This window comes from Pan troglodytes, chromosome X (genome assembly GCF_028858775.2).
Source record: "Pan troglodytes isolate AG18354 chromosome X, NHGRI_mPanTro3-v2.0_pri, whole genome shotgun sequence".
Classification (NCBI taxonomy): Eukaryota; Metazoa; Chordata; class Mammalia; order Primates; family Hominidae; genus Pan; species Pan troglodytes.
In genome coordinates this window covers 126,073,596-126,089,353 of record NC_072421.2, presented here as the reverse complement: position 1 = coordinate 126,089,353, position 15,758 = coordinate 126,073,596, and the positions used below count along the sequence as shown (strand labels likewise).

Sequence of the window (15,758 nt, the reverse complement as noted above, 5' to 3'; positions counted from 1 at the left end):
AAATTAGCTGTGCGTGGTGGCATGCACCTGTAATACCAGCTACTCTGGAGGCTGAGGCAGAATAATTGCTTGAACCCTGGAGGTGGGGGTTGCAGTGAGCTGAGATCATGCCACTGCACTCCAGCCTGGGTGACAGAGTGACAATCTGTCCCAAAAAAAAAAGAAAGAAAAAAGAAAAACAAAAGCAATTGCTAGCCTGTATATAAATGTTGTTTTATTTTCTGTTGCGTTTTCTATGTAAAATCATTCTCTTTACTACACTGCTTCAAAATCTGGGGCCAGTGCCTACATCTTTCTAAATGATTATTTCTTCAACCACTTATTCCTTCATTGGAGCAAACAGATGTGGGGCATTTGTTAAGAGGAGCTCTTTAAAGGGCACTATTAGGTTTCTGCTTTTAGAGATGGGCTTTTCTGACCTTTTAGAAGGTAAGATCTTTTATCTGGAAGGAAGATAATGTCTGTTTATGTTGACGAGTGTCTATTTGGATGTTATAGAGAGTTGCTGATGTTGACATACCATGTGCTGAGTTTAGGCTGGCTTATAACTTATATCAGGGTTCTGGAGGCCACAGTTGTAAAATAGCTAAAGACGTATGTTCCTTGGGCAATATCCATCAGGAGATTAGCTTGCCCACTATGTGCAATTGATGTCAGTGACAGCCATATGGAGCAGCCACTGCCATGATACCAGCTGCAGTGGGGGAGTTGTGGCCAGGGCTGTGTGCTCCATGGAGCCAGCAGGAGCCAGGAGCAGGCAGGAGCCCTGCCCTCCTAGGCACAGCTGCAGCCACGCAAGTTGTGGCTGTGGACCCAGGACTCCCTATGTTTTTGGGGCTGGGAGCAGGCAGGAGCCCTGTCCTCCCAGGCACAGCTGCAGCCACCCAAGCCATGGCTACAGACCTGGGCATCTCTGCACTCTTGGGGGCCTGGGAAGGCCCACCCTGCCTCTGCAGGCTCAGAGGTGTCTGCTCCTGCTGCCTGGCCACTCCCAGCTCCTGGTGCCCACTCCAATTTCAGAGCCAGGTTGGGGCCAAGCCATGCTGTTGCAGCCTGGCCAGCTGTGTGTAAACTCAGGGCAGTGCTGACACACCAGGCCCTTGCTGCCTCGGTGTCCTCCAGACTTCGGGCATGGAGGAGCATGGGAGGGAGGCTGAGTGGAGGTTGAGGGCAGTTCAGCACTGGCCTGCAGGTGCCTTTTGGCATAAACAGCCTGGGTGCCATGAATGATGGCAGGAGGCAGACAGGCTTCTTGGCGGAAGGGGGTGGGTCCTGGTGAAGCCCCACCTTTAAGCCAGGGAGGGCCTAAATCCTGAGGGATGGGTTGCCAGTTCCCTGGACTGGAGTGTGAACTTTTGGTGTTTTTTCCAGGCCTTCCTAGGCCCACATATGGACCAATTAACACACACATCCTCCACTCTGAGACCCATAGAAACTCCAGACTCAGCCAGACTCAAGCAGACCACTGGGTGGCCAGCTGCAGAGAGGAGCTATCCACTCCAGGGTCTCCTCTCTGCTGAGAGCTGAACAGACAATGGGATGGCCAGCTGTGGAGAGGAGCTACCTACTCCAGGGTCTCCTTTCGGCTGAGAGCTGAACACTTGTCAGAACACCCTGCCTGCGGAGAGGAGCTACCCAATGTGGGCCTCCTCTGAGCTGTTCTGTTGCTCAATAAAGCTCCTTCTCATCTTGCTTACTCTCCACTTGTCCACGTACCTCATTCGTTCTGGACGCAGGACAAGAACTCGGGTCCCACCAAATTCTGGGGCTAAAAGAGTTGTAACACAAGCAGGGCTGAAACACATCCTTTGCTCATCACAATGTGGGCAACAAGAAGGAGAGAAGAAAGAAGGGGAGAAGAGCTGCAGCCTTTTGGTGGAGGGCCAGACCTAGGAGCTCCCTGAGCCAGAACTGTGACATCCTCTTTGGATCTCTGTGTTTCATGGCATCTCCAAGCTTCCAAGGACCACTGTGTTTCCTGGTGCCAGCTGTAGAAGCTGCTTGCAGTATGCCTGGTCCAGCTGCAGCCTTGCAGGGAGCTGGCCCACTGCCAGTGCCTGGATCTGCCCACCCTGCCGCAGAAGGCATTCCTGGCTGTGTGTGGTGGCTGTTCCTCATGCTCACTCACACAACCCTCTCTGCTCTGCACCTGGCTCACCCTTGGCAGGCATGGGATCCAGGCCAGTAGTGTGGCTGAGTGCAGCCTGCCAGGTCGAGTGGGTGGAGTGAGCCCAGAGGGCCCAAGCAAAACTCAGGGAAAGGTGCCACTGGCCACAGAGGTTTGCAGCTGGTGAAGCAACACCCCAAGAATCCCATGACACAAACAAGGTTCTAGGCAAAAGAAACAGATGGGAGAGTGAACAGCAAGGTGAAGAAATTGAATCAGTCAGTCTCTGAACACTATTAGAGCTCAATTTCTCAGATACTTAACTCCCAGCAATACTCCTGCATTTTTTGAATTACAGTCTAAATAAAGGATACAGAATATTTTTAAAAAAGAAAATGTGCTTGAGGGAAAGACAGAAACAAAGAGAAAAGAAGCACACTTGTACAACCCCCTCCCCACAAAAAAAGACAGTCAAACTAAGAGAGACAGATTGAGGAAAACATAAACAGAGAGAGATGAACAACAGAGGAATGCCTTATTCTCTTTATTAATGTAGAAGTATGCTCTGGCTGGAGTTCAGAGTGAGACCAACAATCTGCTATGGGGACTGCTTATATAACGAGGAGCATAACATCTACTGGAAAATGTCATTGTTCTGCTCAGAGACACTGGAGCCACTTGGGACATGTTGGGAAATCTATCACCTAGCAAGTACATAATGGGAGGTGGGAATGGGAATGTCTAAGTAGCTATAGAATGTGCAATGCCTCTGGAGTCACCAACATAATAAGATTTCAGTGATCAAGGCTCCCATTCTGTGTCTAGGAGGACAGAGGCCAGACAAAGCCTACTAGGTAAAATCACACCCACACCTGGAAAGAAATAATTTTTTTCTACTCAAAATAGATAGAATGGTGGGGAGATAATAAAATGATGATGTTCAAAGTGTTAGAGGTAGGCATGTAGGTCAAAATGGGAGAAGGGGAGTGATACAGAAAACATGGATAGAAATGATCTAAAATATGATAGGTATAACTGAGTTTATATCCTAGCAATAATTTAGAAAATATAGTAGGCAACCTAAGATGGAGAGTAAGAAAATAAAAGAGAATGTCAATATTAATATCTTGATGAGTGATTACTCATTCAACAGATGATTGATCTATTAGATTGTGAACTGAGGAATATGTTAATTATCTTGAAAGCAACTACTTTCAGTCATGAATACTGGGCCTAATAATCCCATCCAGGCTTCAGATGGGAAACTTCAGGGTAATAACTTCTGACAGGAGTCCTCTGAGTAGAAGACAGATGTCTTGTTTTTGTTTTTTTTTTTTGTTTTTTCTTTTTTTGAGATGGGGTCTTGCTCTGTCGCCCAGGCTGGAGTGCAGTGGCATGATCTCAGCTCACTACAAGCTCCGCCTCCCAGGTTCATGCCATTCTCCTGCCTCAGCTTCCCAAGTAGCTGGGACTACAGACACACACCACCACGTCTGGCTAATTTTTTGTATTTTTAGTAGAGATGGGGTTTCACCGTGTTAGCCAGGATGGTCTCGATCTCCTGACCTTGTGATCTGCCCGCCTCGTCCTCCCAAAGTGCTGGGATTACAGGCATGAGCCACCATGCCCGGCCGACAGATTTCTTTTATAATAAGAACAGTATTTGTAATTTTTAACAATTTTAGAGTTAAAACTATATAAGTAAATTATGATCATCACACACAGAAAAATATATGAAATAGACATATAAAATAAAAAGTAATTAAGACCACCCCTACTCTTGTTGTTCAGAACTGAACACTGTTCATATTTTGGTATCTGTTCATTCAGCCTTTTTTCTCTATTCCTAGATGATACTCATATATATTTAAAAATATAAATAATAGCATACTATATACACCTCTCTGTTATCATTTCCCCACAATATATTATATATGCTTTTCCATGTCAATTCATACAGTTTTAGGAAGTATCTACATTATAATTTGTTATGAATACACAGTATTCTATTGTATAGATGAACCACATTTTATTTAACTAGAATTTGAACTCAGGCCTAACACCAAAGATTATGTCTTTCCCCAAAAAGGATGAAACAAGATATAACTAAAAGTGTACAAATTACTTGTAAAATGGGAAGGGTCTTACTATAATGAAAGCAAACTAAGGTTCCTTGTATTGTTCTTAGGGATAACATAAAGATAATGATTCACTTTATTTTAAGTCAAGTATGCATGTTAAAATATCAATGCTGACTTCTAAAACAAAACAAACACAAAAACAACTTTTTTATCCATTCTCCATGTAGTAGCTTGAAAGATAACTTGGTTACGAATATACATTGTTTTAGAGAACCCATACAGTGCAGTGAAAAGAGCACTGGAATAGGAATTTGAAGAACAATATACCTCCTTTAACTGAGCTGGTTACTAACTGTATGACCCAGTAGACATATTCACTCAACAGAGATAGATCTGAAGAAAAGGAGAGGTAAAGGTTTTGGTTTACTTTGTTTTCTACCTTGTTAGAGGTAAGAACAATTTATATTTTGTCATTTTATTCTATTTGTATTTGAGTATGTCTTATAAGTGAGTACCAGAGCAATTGCTCAGCTGGCCTTTCTCTTAATCTGATTCTGTCTGCTCCCTTACATGTGCCTCAGAGTACAGACTCTATGGCTGATGAAAGATTTCTTTAGCTATGCCACCCAGCAAACTCGTTGCTTTGGAATAGCTTCCTTGTCAACATTTTTCTGGTTCTGCCTTCGGAGGGCAGTGTGGCAGGGGGAAAGTGGTGGTGGGAGATGTGGGGGTAGAAAACCATGCATACTGACAGAGGTGGTTTTCATGATGGCAGTAATCTCCGTAAGCATAGAAATTGTGTCTATTCATATCACCAATGATCCTCCTGCAAAACCCATTCGAATGAACTCCAAAATTACACAGATATAAAGAGAAGAGCCAAATCTTTATTCTGTCCTTAATAAGCTCTTGCTGTGCTCCCTTTTCCATGCTGTTCTGCTCAGTGCCACTGCCCTTTATCATATCCTGTCTCCCTTCTCACTTTCTGTGTATGCCTAGATCACAGCTTCAGGCCCAAAGCCCACTTAACGTTTTTCTGATATCAAAGTACACTGTACCCACAGCATTGTATCCAAAGAATAATTGGTATGTCCAGAGAGTATGCAAGCCTACAGCCTATTCTCCTATTAGTCTTTGATATTGGTACTAAACCAGGATGGCTAGTTAATGAGCCAATTATTTTAGGACAGGCCAGTAGATCTGGACACATAGCTCTATAGCTTTGAGGTTTTATTTTACTTAAGGCCTCTTTTCTTCAGGGCTTGCCTTTCACCTGGGGAAGCTCTTCATGAGAGTCAGAGGCCAGCACTGCAGGTACCTAACTTCAAGCAATGTGATATGTGAATATTTTGAGTCCTCAAAAGATAAAACAGGAAACTTTAAAGAGGGATTTACTTCTCTCTCTCTTTCTTTCTTCATATATGTGTGTGCGTGTCTGTGTGTATATATGCATACATACACTATAATTTTACATTATAGTTTGCTTTAATATGATATAAAAGCCTTGACAATGTACATATGCTTTGCCTGTTGGATTCTACTTTGAGGAATTTATGCTAATGAAATAATCATGGCTATGTGGACAAAATTCAGTTGAAAGAATATTCATTTAAGCATTGTTTATAACTGAAAAATCTCAAAAATTATAAATATCCAATAATAGGGGCCTCATGTAAAGTAATATGAAACCATTAAAAATAATGTTAAAATGGGAAAGATATTCAAACGTAGGGTTAAGCGAAAATATAGGCTACAAGCATCATATAGTGTGAACATGTGTGTGTGTGTGTGTGTGTGTGTGTGTGTGTCTAGTGACTGGATCGATATATGCCAAAATATTTGAAGTTATTTTCTTTGGGCATTGAAACTACTGGAAAATTTAATTTTTCCAAATTTTTAAGAAGTTAAAAACTATACCATCTATCTTTGTATAAGCCCCTAAAACTTACAATTATTATTATTATTTTATTATTATTAACATTATTTTACTTTATTTCAAATCCTTTTCGTAAATAACAGAAATAAAACATTGCTGATAATATCAGTATCACTATTTTTCTTCCACCTCTCTTATCCTGAAGCATACAAAATAATAAATTTCTTATATTTCTTTCCAATCACTATGTAGTATTTATTTTCTTTTTGTCTTTATTTTCTCATTTGTTACAATAAAATAATATTTCTTTGGTTATGAGGAAAAGTTATTAAATTTTCTCCCCTGATGCATTTACATTTTGATTTAATTTGCAAGTACATTGAGTATAAATGATCTCTTCTCAGCATGAAATTACATGAAGTAAAGTATAAGCTGTAGAGTTTGATCTCAGTATATCTAGGTATATCTCATTACTTGACACTGTCACCTGTAAACTGTGGACTTTCGGAGAAATTATTCATCCTCTTTGTCCTTAATGTGAAATGGGGATAGCAATACTTTCCACAAAGTAGGGTAATTGTGTAGGGTAAATGAGATAATAAATGTAAAGCACCTAGATTATGTCTAAAACATAGAAGTTTTTCTATACAAGGTAGCTGTTATTATTATCACCATTTTTACAAATCTGAAAATAGTGAAATGGGTTATATAGGATGGTAAAGCATGGCTTCACCTTGAGAGGTTGAATCTAGCTTCCCTCTCCTTGAATCTATTAGTGAGTGCTTAAAGAAGAGCAAGGAAAATGTTATTGGAAGCTAGAGGAAAGGAGATGTTTTGTATGTAGTGGCAGAAAGTTTAACATAATTGTCACCTTGTAGCAATAAGAAAAAAAGAAAACGTACCTGAACTGATGGGCCTGGCTAAATAGATTTCTATGAAGAGTGTTGAAGGCATCAATGGTTTCTTTTAGTTATATATTGTACAGTGTGGATAGAGATGAACTAAAGAAAGATGATGTGGTTTGGATGTGCGTCCCCTCCAAATCTCATGTTGAAATGTGATTTCCAACGTTGGAGGTGGGGCCTGGTGTGAGGTAATTAGATCATGGTGGTGGATCCCTCATTAATGGCTTAGCATCATTCCCTTGATGATAAGTGAGATCTCACTCAGTTCACGTGAGATATGGTTGTTTAAGAGTCTGGGACCTCCCCCTCCCCTTGCTCCCACTCTTGCCATGTGATATGCTGGCTCCCCTTCCCCTTCCACCATGATTGTAAGTTTCCTGAGGCCTCCCCAGCCATGCAGCACTATGAGTCAATTAAACCACTTTACAGCAGTGTGAAAACAGACTAATACACCCTGGAATGGCAAACTTCTATGATCTGGAAATAGGCTGAGAAGGATGACTCAGAGGACATGATCAAGAGATCATGGAGTGGAGCCAAGATCCAGGGAGTAAAACTGAGTCCTAATAAAGAAAGTGTCTGGAAATTTTGAATTTCAAAATTGTCCTGGACCCCCGACTGCTATGTGTTTCCTGCCTTCCTCTTTAAATTTGAGTTCCTATTATTTTGTTATGTCTGTCCACAGTTGTATGTTGAGTGGAAGATAATTTGTCTCTTACATCACAAACTTTTCGATTGAAAGGTCTCATACCATAGGAATTGTATCCATGGAGCCTTATCTTCACTTGAACCTGATAAAGATAACAAAGTCCTGTCTGAAAAGTAAAGAATATTGTTATTAAGCCCCCTTATTAAGACAATAACAGGCTCAGATTTCAGATCCTGAGCCTGATGCCCCAATTAGATAAAACTCTTGGTCAGTATTGAGATGGATTGAGTGTATTTGGCATATGTAAGGAATATAGTTTCTGTCCACTGACTGCACTGTGGTTGCTTTACAAAATGGTTTCAGATTCTTAGATATTTGGCCAGGCACGGTGGCTCACGTCTGTAATCCCAGCACTTTGGGAGGCCAAGGTGGGTTGATCATGAGGCCAGGAGATCGAGACCATCCTGGCTAACACGGTGAAACCCCGTCTCTACTAAAAATACAAAAAATTAGCCGGGCGTGGTGGCGGGTGCCTATAGTCCCAGCTATTCCGGAGGCTGCGGCAGGAGAATAGCGTGAACCCGGAAGGCGGAGCTTGCAGTGAGTGGAGATGGCACCACTGCACTCCAGCCTGGGTGACAAAGCAAGAGTCTGTCTCAAAAAAAAAAAAAAAGAAAAAAAACTGGTTTCAGATTCTTTGATATTCCTCTCATGGAGAGTCAAGATCTGTGTCTCCTCTTGAGTCCAGTGGGCTTATGACTTCAACCAATTGCATCTGATTAAGGTGACTCTATATGACTTCTGAGGCTAAATCTTAAGGGGCAATGCAGCTTCCTCATGCTTATCTTGGGAAATTCACTCTAGAGTAAGGCAGCTGGCATGTAAGAAGTTCCACCACCCTTAGGCCACAATGTTGGAGATGCCTTGTCAGTTCCAGCTAAGCATGCCCTCCACACTCTGCCCAAATGCGAGATATGTGAGTGAAGTCATCTTTGTTCCTCTAAAAAACCTCATCCTCTGGCTGAATACCACTGAGTTACCTCAGTTGGTGCTGCATGGAATAAAGAATCATCCAGTCAACTGAAATCCTGATGTACAGAATTAATGAGATATAATAAAATATAAGTTTTATGCTGTTAAGTTTTGAGATAGTGGGTTATGGAGCAATACCAACTGAAACATATAGTTTTACTGTAACCCACTATAAGGAAAATGTTTCATATATGAGAGAAACAAAAAAGTGATACCTAGGCATATTCTCAATATTTACCCTTAAAATGACTCTTGCTATGACCAACAGACAATTGACATCCTTTGATGCCTATTGTATGGAAGCCAGAGGTCTTCACAGGAATCATCTTTGCCCAAGGCACACCTTTGGGCTATGATAGGGGATGCCATAAAATATTTCTAGCTCCAAGATATCTTCCAACAAGTCTGCCTTATTGTCTTGAAACTCCTTTTATCTGAATCATTGCTTTGGCACAAAACATCCTCCATATAGGGGGCCTGGAGCAGTGAAGAAACTAATGCAAATGGGATGGGGATCTATTATTAGTCGTTGGCCACTCAGAACAGATATCTGTGTAAGATACTTTTCCATAGCCTTTGGAAAGCAGAAAGGTACTAGAGAAGAGGGCCTAAATAGAAAGGTTCATGAATGAGAGATAAATCCCAAGTGTTAGGGACAAGTAATTGAGAAAGTCAGCCCAAGGTGGTGATCTCAGGGATAATTCTTAGCAGTTGAAAATAGCCAAGTAATACTGGTTGTCTAAGAGTGGGTTTGCAAAAAGCAAGGTTAACTTACTCATTATTATGTCTCAAGGACCAGCCCTACATATTTTGTGGTAACTCCTCTTTACAAGTAGTTGCTTTAGAAAATTTTGGATGTTATTGTCTTAATAACAGTACATATTCACATTTGTATAGTGTCCCACAGTTTATAAAGCACATATGCACGCTGGAAAGGAACTAAAGATTACATTTCCTTTTTATTTTCACATGAGGAAACAGATCTTCAGAAAGGTGAAATGACTTATCCAAAATCACAGACTATGTTAAGTTGGAAAGATTATTCTCAAACTCCATGACCCTTGACTATTTCTGCCACACATTTTTTGAGATTCAAAATTGTTTCTACTTTGTACATGTCAACGTGCATTCATACAGAATGCCTACCAAGAACAATAAATACTCTGTGTATAGGCACTGCTAGTGCATTTTGTTTCCTTGGTAATTCAAACTGAAACGTTAATTGTCTTAGTACATTTTCTGTTGCCTATAACAGAATACCAGAGACTGGGCAATTTATAAAGAATAAATATTTATTTCTTACAGTTATGGAGGCAGAGAAGTCCAAAGTTGAGAAGCTGCATCTGCTGAAAGCATTCTTGCTGGTGGGGATTCCCTGCAGAAGCCAGATATGGTGCAGGGCATCACATGGCAAAGCTTAGAGTGCTAGTTTAGGTCTCTCTTCCTCTTCCTGTAAAGCCGCCAGTCCCACTTTCATTTTAAACCATTAATTAATTAACCCATTAATCCATTAATCCATGAGTGGATTAATCCATTCATAAGGGCAGAGCCTCATGACCTCACCTCTTAAAGTCCCCATCTCTAAATACTGCCATACTGGGGATTAAATTTCAACATGACTTTTGAAGGGGCAAACACTCAAACCATAGCACTCATTATATATCATTATAACAAACTCCAGATGATTGTCCAGATTGAATTTAGAGCCTGGAATGCAGAAATTTTGAAGCATTATATGGAGGCTTTTTAATTAAAGCAGAAATTCACTTTCATTTTTGATGGAATGATATTTGTCATAGGAAACAAGATTTGTAGTGCAGGTCAAATGGAATTAATTAAAACAAGGTAATTGTGAAAAACACTTCTATTGTTTTTAGACTGCCATAGTATATGAATACAGATAACATTCAAAGAAGGATTCATTGCAAAATAAATTTCCCCCAGGTTGAAACCATTGGGTGACTCACCAGGACACAGTTTGGGGCACAATGAGTGGGAAACAGTATGGCAGGATGGTGAAACATATGTTGCCCCATGAGGCAAGAATCCTTGTTTATAAGTCTCTTTCATTTGACTGGCTGTTCAGCTTAAGCAGGTGATTTTTTGTTTCAGTTGCCTCATCAGCAAAGTGGGGATTTATTTTAGCTGGACCAGATACTCTCCTGAGGTTCCCTTCCCAATTTATGGTCTAAGATTGTAATCTTTCCTCTTTGGTTTCCTTTTTCCCTCCACAGACCTTTCATTCATGAATTTATCTATGCCCTTTTGTAACTGATTTATATTTTGGCCTTCAGGGTAATGAGTTCCACTGAAGTTCTAATTCCTTTTTCTTAAAACTCACTCTTTCAAGCACCACAGGGCTGTGGAGTGAGACTACTATTCCAGGAATTGGTCCAATCTGCCCAGTTCCTTGGTGACACTAAGTGCCAGGCTGACTTGAGCACCAGAATTGCAAAAACAAAAAAACAAAAAAAAAAGCTGCAAGTAAAAGAAAAAATAAATCTAAACCCTGTCTTCATTTCTTTCCTAAATCACCTGCATTTACAATACATGAAGCATTTTCTTTGTGAATTTAAAACTGACTCCTCCAATCTTTAGCTTAATAAAAATTAATTTATTTTCTTTGTCATCAAATAACTTGCATTTCTCAAGGCTGGATATTCATTATGATTCTTAATTACGTTATAAATTTCTATGATCATCACAAAAGAAATAACAATTGTATTATATAATACAAAAGAGTGGACCTAAATCATAGTGGTGGAAGATAATATAGAGTAAAATATACTCATAGTCCAAGAAAATAGAACTTGCTCACAGAAAATATTAATTATGGGAACAATCGCCTGAGCAACATCACTTATTGCAGGTTCAGGAAATAACTCTGAATCTCATGCCAGTATAGTTTTACAAACCAAATGATATTTGTTTTGAGTCAGAAGATATGTGATTTTTAAATTGAATTATCTTTTTATATTTAATTTTATTTCAAATTTTAATAAGTCAGGACCATGGATAACTCTATATTAAGGGATCTTCAAATATATTTCTATAGCTAACATAAAGTCACCTGAAGTCCTAGGTGGAGTTTTCAAATTAGAATTTCAATGCGTGCTCTATCTTGTATGAAGAAAAAGCCAACCAACCAGTGCTTGTTCTTTTATTTATTCAGCAAATATTTTTCAACCACTTTCTTTGGGGTAAACAGTGTACTAAGCACTAGAGATATCATGGTAAACAAGCCAGGTATGATTTCAGTAGTATACTTGCTTCTAAGTCTATTTTCTTTCAGCCTTTGGATACTGGTTTAAATCCCTTGTGGGATTTTAAGTTTGGTAGGAAGACAGTCATGGGTCAAATAAATACACATGCTTTTAGAATTACTACGGACAAGTTCGAGATGAGTTTTAAGCCCAGGCCACATGTCAGCTTTGTATACTTAGATAAGCTACCTTCTTAGAACCTCAGGGTTTTTTTTTTGTTTCATTCCTAATAAAGAAATAACAAATACTGCCTCACAGACTAGTTGTGATAAAATAAGATATTTGATAGAAAAATGTTTTTTAAAATGCAAAGTATTCCATATATATTAGCTGCTGCTGCTTCTGTTCTTTACATGCACCTATATATTTGAGATGCTGGTAGGAATACTTAGGCCATTACATTCAGAGCCTTCTTACTTGTCCCTTTATTCCTATGCCTCATCATTTATTCTCAACTTCCTTAATTCTTCATTTTTTTTGTAGTCACTGTACTCTCCTTCCTACCGCTCCTCAAAGGCTTCTCGAGTAGGTTAAAACTAAGAGTTTCAGAGTATTAGTAGCCTTACTACTTGTTAGCATGTCCCATAGGTTGCTACCTCATATATTTCTCATCTCTTGTCATAATTGACTTATTCTCTTAGCTCAGTAGGTAATGAAGATTTTTCAAGGATGTGGCATTGCCATTCTTTCCAGTAGTATAGTTGGTCCCAAGTCTACTTTCTTTCAGCCTTTGGATACTGGTTAAAGTTCTTTTAATATAAACTTACAGAACATTTAGATTATGTTCTTGGAAAGCAGTAACTTACATTGAAGACTGCTTATTCGAATGCAAGTGAATCTGAAATAGGACCAGGCTTATGTGAAGGCACAATGAAAAGACTACTATGAGAGTTAGGGTCAATCTCAAAATCTCACTCTCATTTTCCTTGCCAATAAGTGTGTAATTCCCCACTATTAGTCACTAAGTAGAGCCAAGGCATTGAAACTAAGTTCACAGAAATTGCTTTTTAAAGAAAGAGGATTTGCAATAGGGCTTCAAAGTTAAACAGAATTGCCTGTTTTAATGAGAAATGAGGTAACATGAAGTTTTTGAAAGGCAGAGTAATTTAATGAAAATGGAAGTCTAGGACATGTTAGATAGTCGATGTAACACACGATGTTCTTGACTAGGGGTTTGTGCCAGAGAAGCATGGTGAAATGGTAAAGAACTTGATTGAAACTTAGGAAAACTGACTTCTACTCCTGACAACAATTTTGATTATTATTAGCTTTGAGACCTTTGACTTTTGTTCTCTTTGAAGTTCAGATTTTTATGTGCCCAAAAATGAGGAAGTAGAGGTTGAATTAAATAATCTATTCCACAAAATAATAATGGCATATAGAAGGTTATTGCAATAATCTGATAATTCTATAAAGACTAGATGCATAATGGTGGCAGTGGAAATAGACAGAAGGAATAAACTGGAAAGACAAGCATCTTCTAGGAATTATTATTAGGGTTTGATGAAAAACTGTGTATGAAAAATAGATGAGAGGGAAGAGTCAAAGCTGTCTTAAAAGTGTCCGATCTGATTAGGCAAATGATATTGACAACAACAGAAATGGGGGAATAGAGAGAAAACTAAGTGAAGAGGATGAATTGTCAGTGAAATGGAAGGACAATGAAGATGATACAATACTCTGTTGGGACATGAACATTTTTAGAAGAGAGTGGACAACCATGCTGAGATTATTGTAAACTGAGACAAGCTTAAACAAAAGGATTCAGTATTTAGACGGTGAAGTCATTAAAAACATATAAACACATGTAGACATATATGTACCAGGTATTTTCTTCTCCATTATGTCCAATATTATCTCTGGATGAATGGAGGACTCAAGACATCATGATCCACACAGGAACTCTTTGGTATACCTTTTATTGTGTACATACACTAGCTGGGAAACAGTGATACACTGAAGATCAGAATCGTTGAGACAAAGTACAAATGAAAGGACCTCCTGTGAGCGCCCCCCAACCCACCCTCCACCCTCCACCCTCCACCATCCATCTTATGTTCTAAATACTTTTGAGTTCAAAATACTCTTTCACAGTCAGTGAGAAATTCTGCTTTCTACTTCTTTTGATTTGTCTGTAAACACAGAAATCCAAGAGCTTCTTGGTAATTATCTGCCTTTTGTTTTTTCCTTTCCCCCTGTCATGTTTAATTTCAAAATGATTTTTCTGAAAATGAGGTTGGATAAAGCTGAGATGTGTTGTGCCTCATCTGTCACAACATATTGGAAGGAACTCACAATTGTGTACAGATTGTATAACACCTTTTGATGAATCTTATTTCCTTCCCTTAGATGGTGCTAATAGGGTATGAAAGAAAAACATGATTATATACGATGATTATTATGGTATTATATAAAGGCCTGGAGCCGCTTGAATGATTTAGAGCTAAAAATAAATATCTTATCTTAGTCCGTATTACTCTCATAGAGGTGTGACAACTTATTTCTTTTATCAGCTAGAGTCAGTCCTAAGACATTTACCATTTTTCTCCTTCCCTTCTTTATACTAAAGACTTCTCAAATCTCTTTAAAACAATTGTAGTGCAAGTGAATAAAGAGAAGCCTTATCTAGTACAAGTATTAGAAAAGATTAGTTTCCCTCTCAGATAAAAATTGTCTTGCCATCTATTTGTGTGGCTTGAGTGTCAATAACACATTTGTGAAAGGGGTAGCATACCCAGTTTTGGAAAACAATTATTAAGGCCTTTTTGTTTTTATTTATTTATTTATTTATCTATTGAGATGGAGTCTCGCTCTGTCACCCAGGGTGGAGTGCAGTGGCACAATCTTGGCTCACTGCAACCTCTGCCTCCTGAGTTCAAGCGATTCTCCTGCTTCAGCCTCCCCAGTACCTGGGATTACAGGTGCCCACCACCACGCCTGGCTGATTTTTGTATTTTTTTTTTTTTTTTAGTAGAGACGGGATTTCACCATGTTGGCCAGGCTGGTATCGAACTCCTGACCTCAAGTGATCTGCCTGCTTCAGCCTCCCAAATTGCTGGGATTACATGCGTGAGCCACCGTGCATGGCCTGTTAAGGCCTTTTTGTGTCAGGTATATTGTGTAACTGCAACCAACCCAATACTCCTATAGACAGTTTTTTTTCTTGGAAAAACAGAAACTGACCCTTCCGGTCCTAAAGCTTGAAACTTCCTTTTTTTTTTTTTTTTTTTTTTTTTTTTTAAGAGACCGAGTCTCACTCTGTCGCTAGGCTGGAGTGCAGTGGCACGATCTTGGCTCACTGCAACCTCCGCCTCCCAGCGATTCTCCTGCACGTGCCACCACGCCCAGCTAATTTTTGTATTTTTAGTGGAGACGGGGTTTCACCATGTTGGCCAGGATAATCTTGATCTCTTGACCTCGTGATCTGCCTGCCTCACAATCCGCCTGCCTTGGCCTCCCAAAGTGCTGAGATTACAGGCATGAGCCACTGCGCCCTGCTGAAATTTAAATTTGTTTTATCTGAGTTCCTTCCTCAAGAAAGGACCCCCAGGCCTCTCAAAAAGTATCAAGGAACTGAAACTCACCAGGCCACCACATCTAGACAATGAGATTCCAGGCCCCTCATTCATCATGATTGCTCTCTTGCCCCTCCCAAGTTCCTGTTTTCCCACACGTAGTTACATTTCTTCCCTGCCATATAAACTTCTAATTTTAGTTGGTCAGAGAGATGGATTTGAGACTGATCTTTCATCTCCTAGGCTGCAGCAACAAATTAAAGACTTCTCTGGCAATACTTGTCTCAGTGATTGGCTGGCTGTGTGAGCAGCAGGACCTAGACCAAATAC

At 39.7% G+C, this 15,758-nt stretch overlaps 1 pseudogene; it reads right to left on the bottom strand.

Annotated features, from left to right (window-relative positions):
* The window catches only part of LOC473773 (keratin, type I cytoskeletal 18-like), a 94,868-nt pseudogene extending 92,750 nt beyond the window's left edge, over window positions 1–2,118 (bottom strand).
* Between the last annotated feature and the right edge of the window lie 13,640 nt (window positions 2,119–15,758).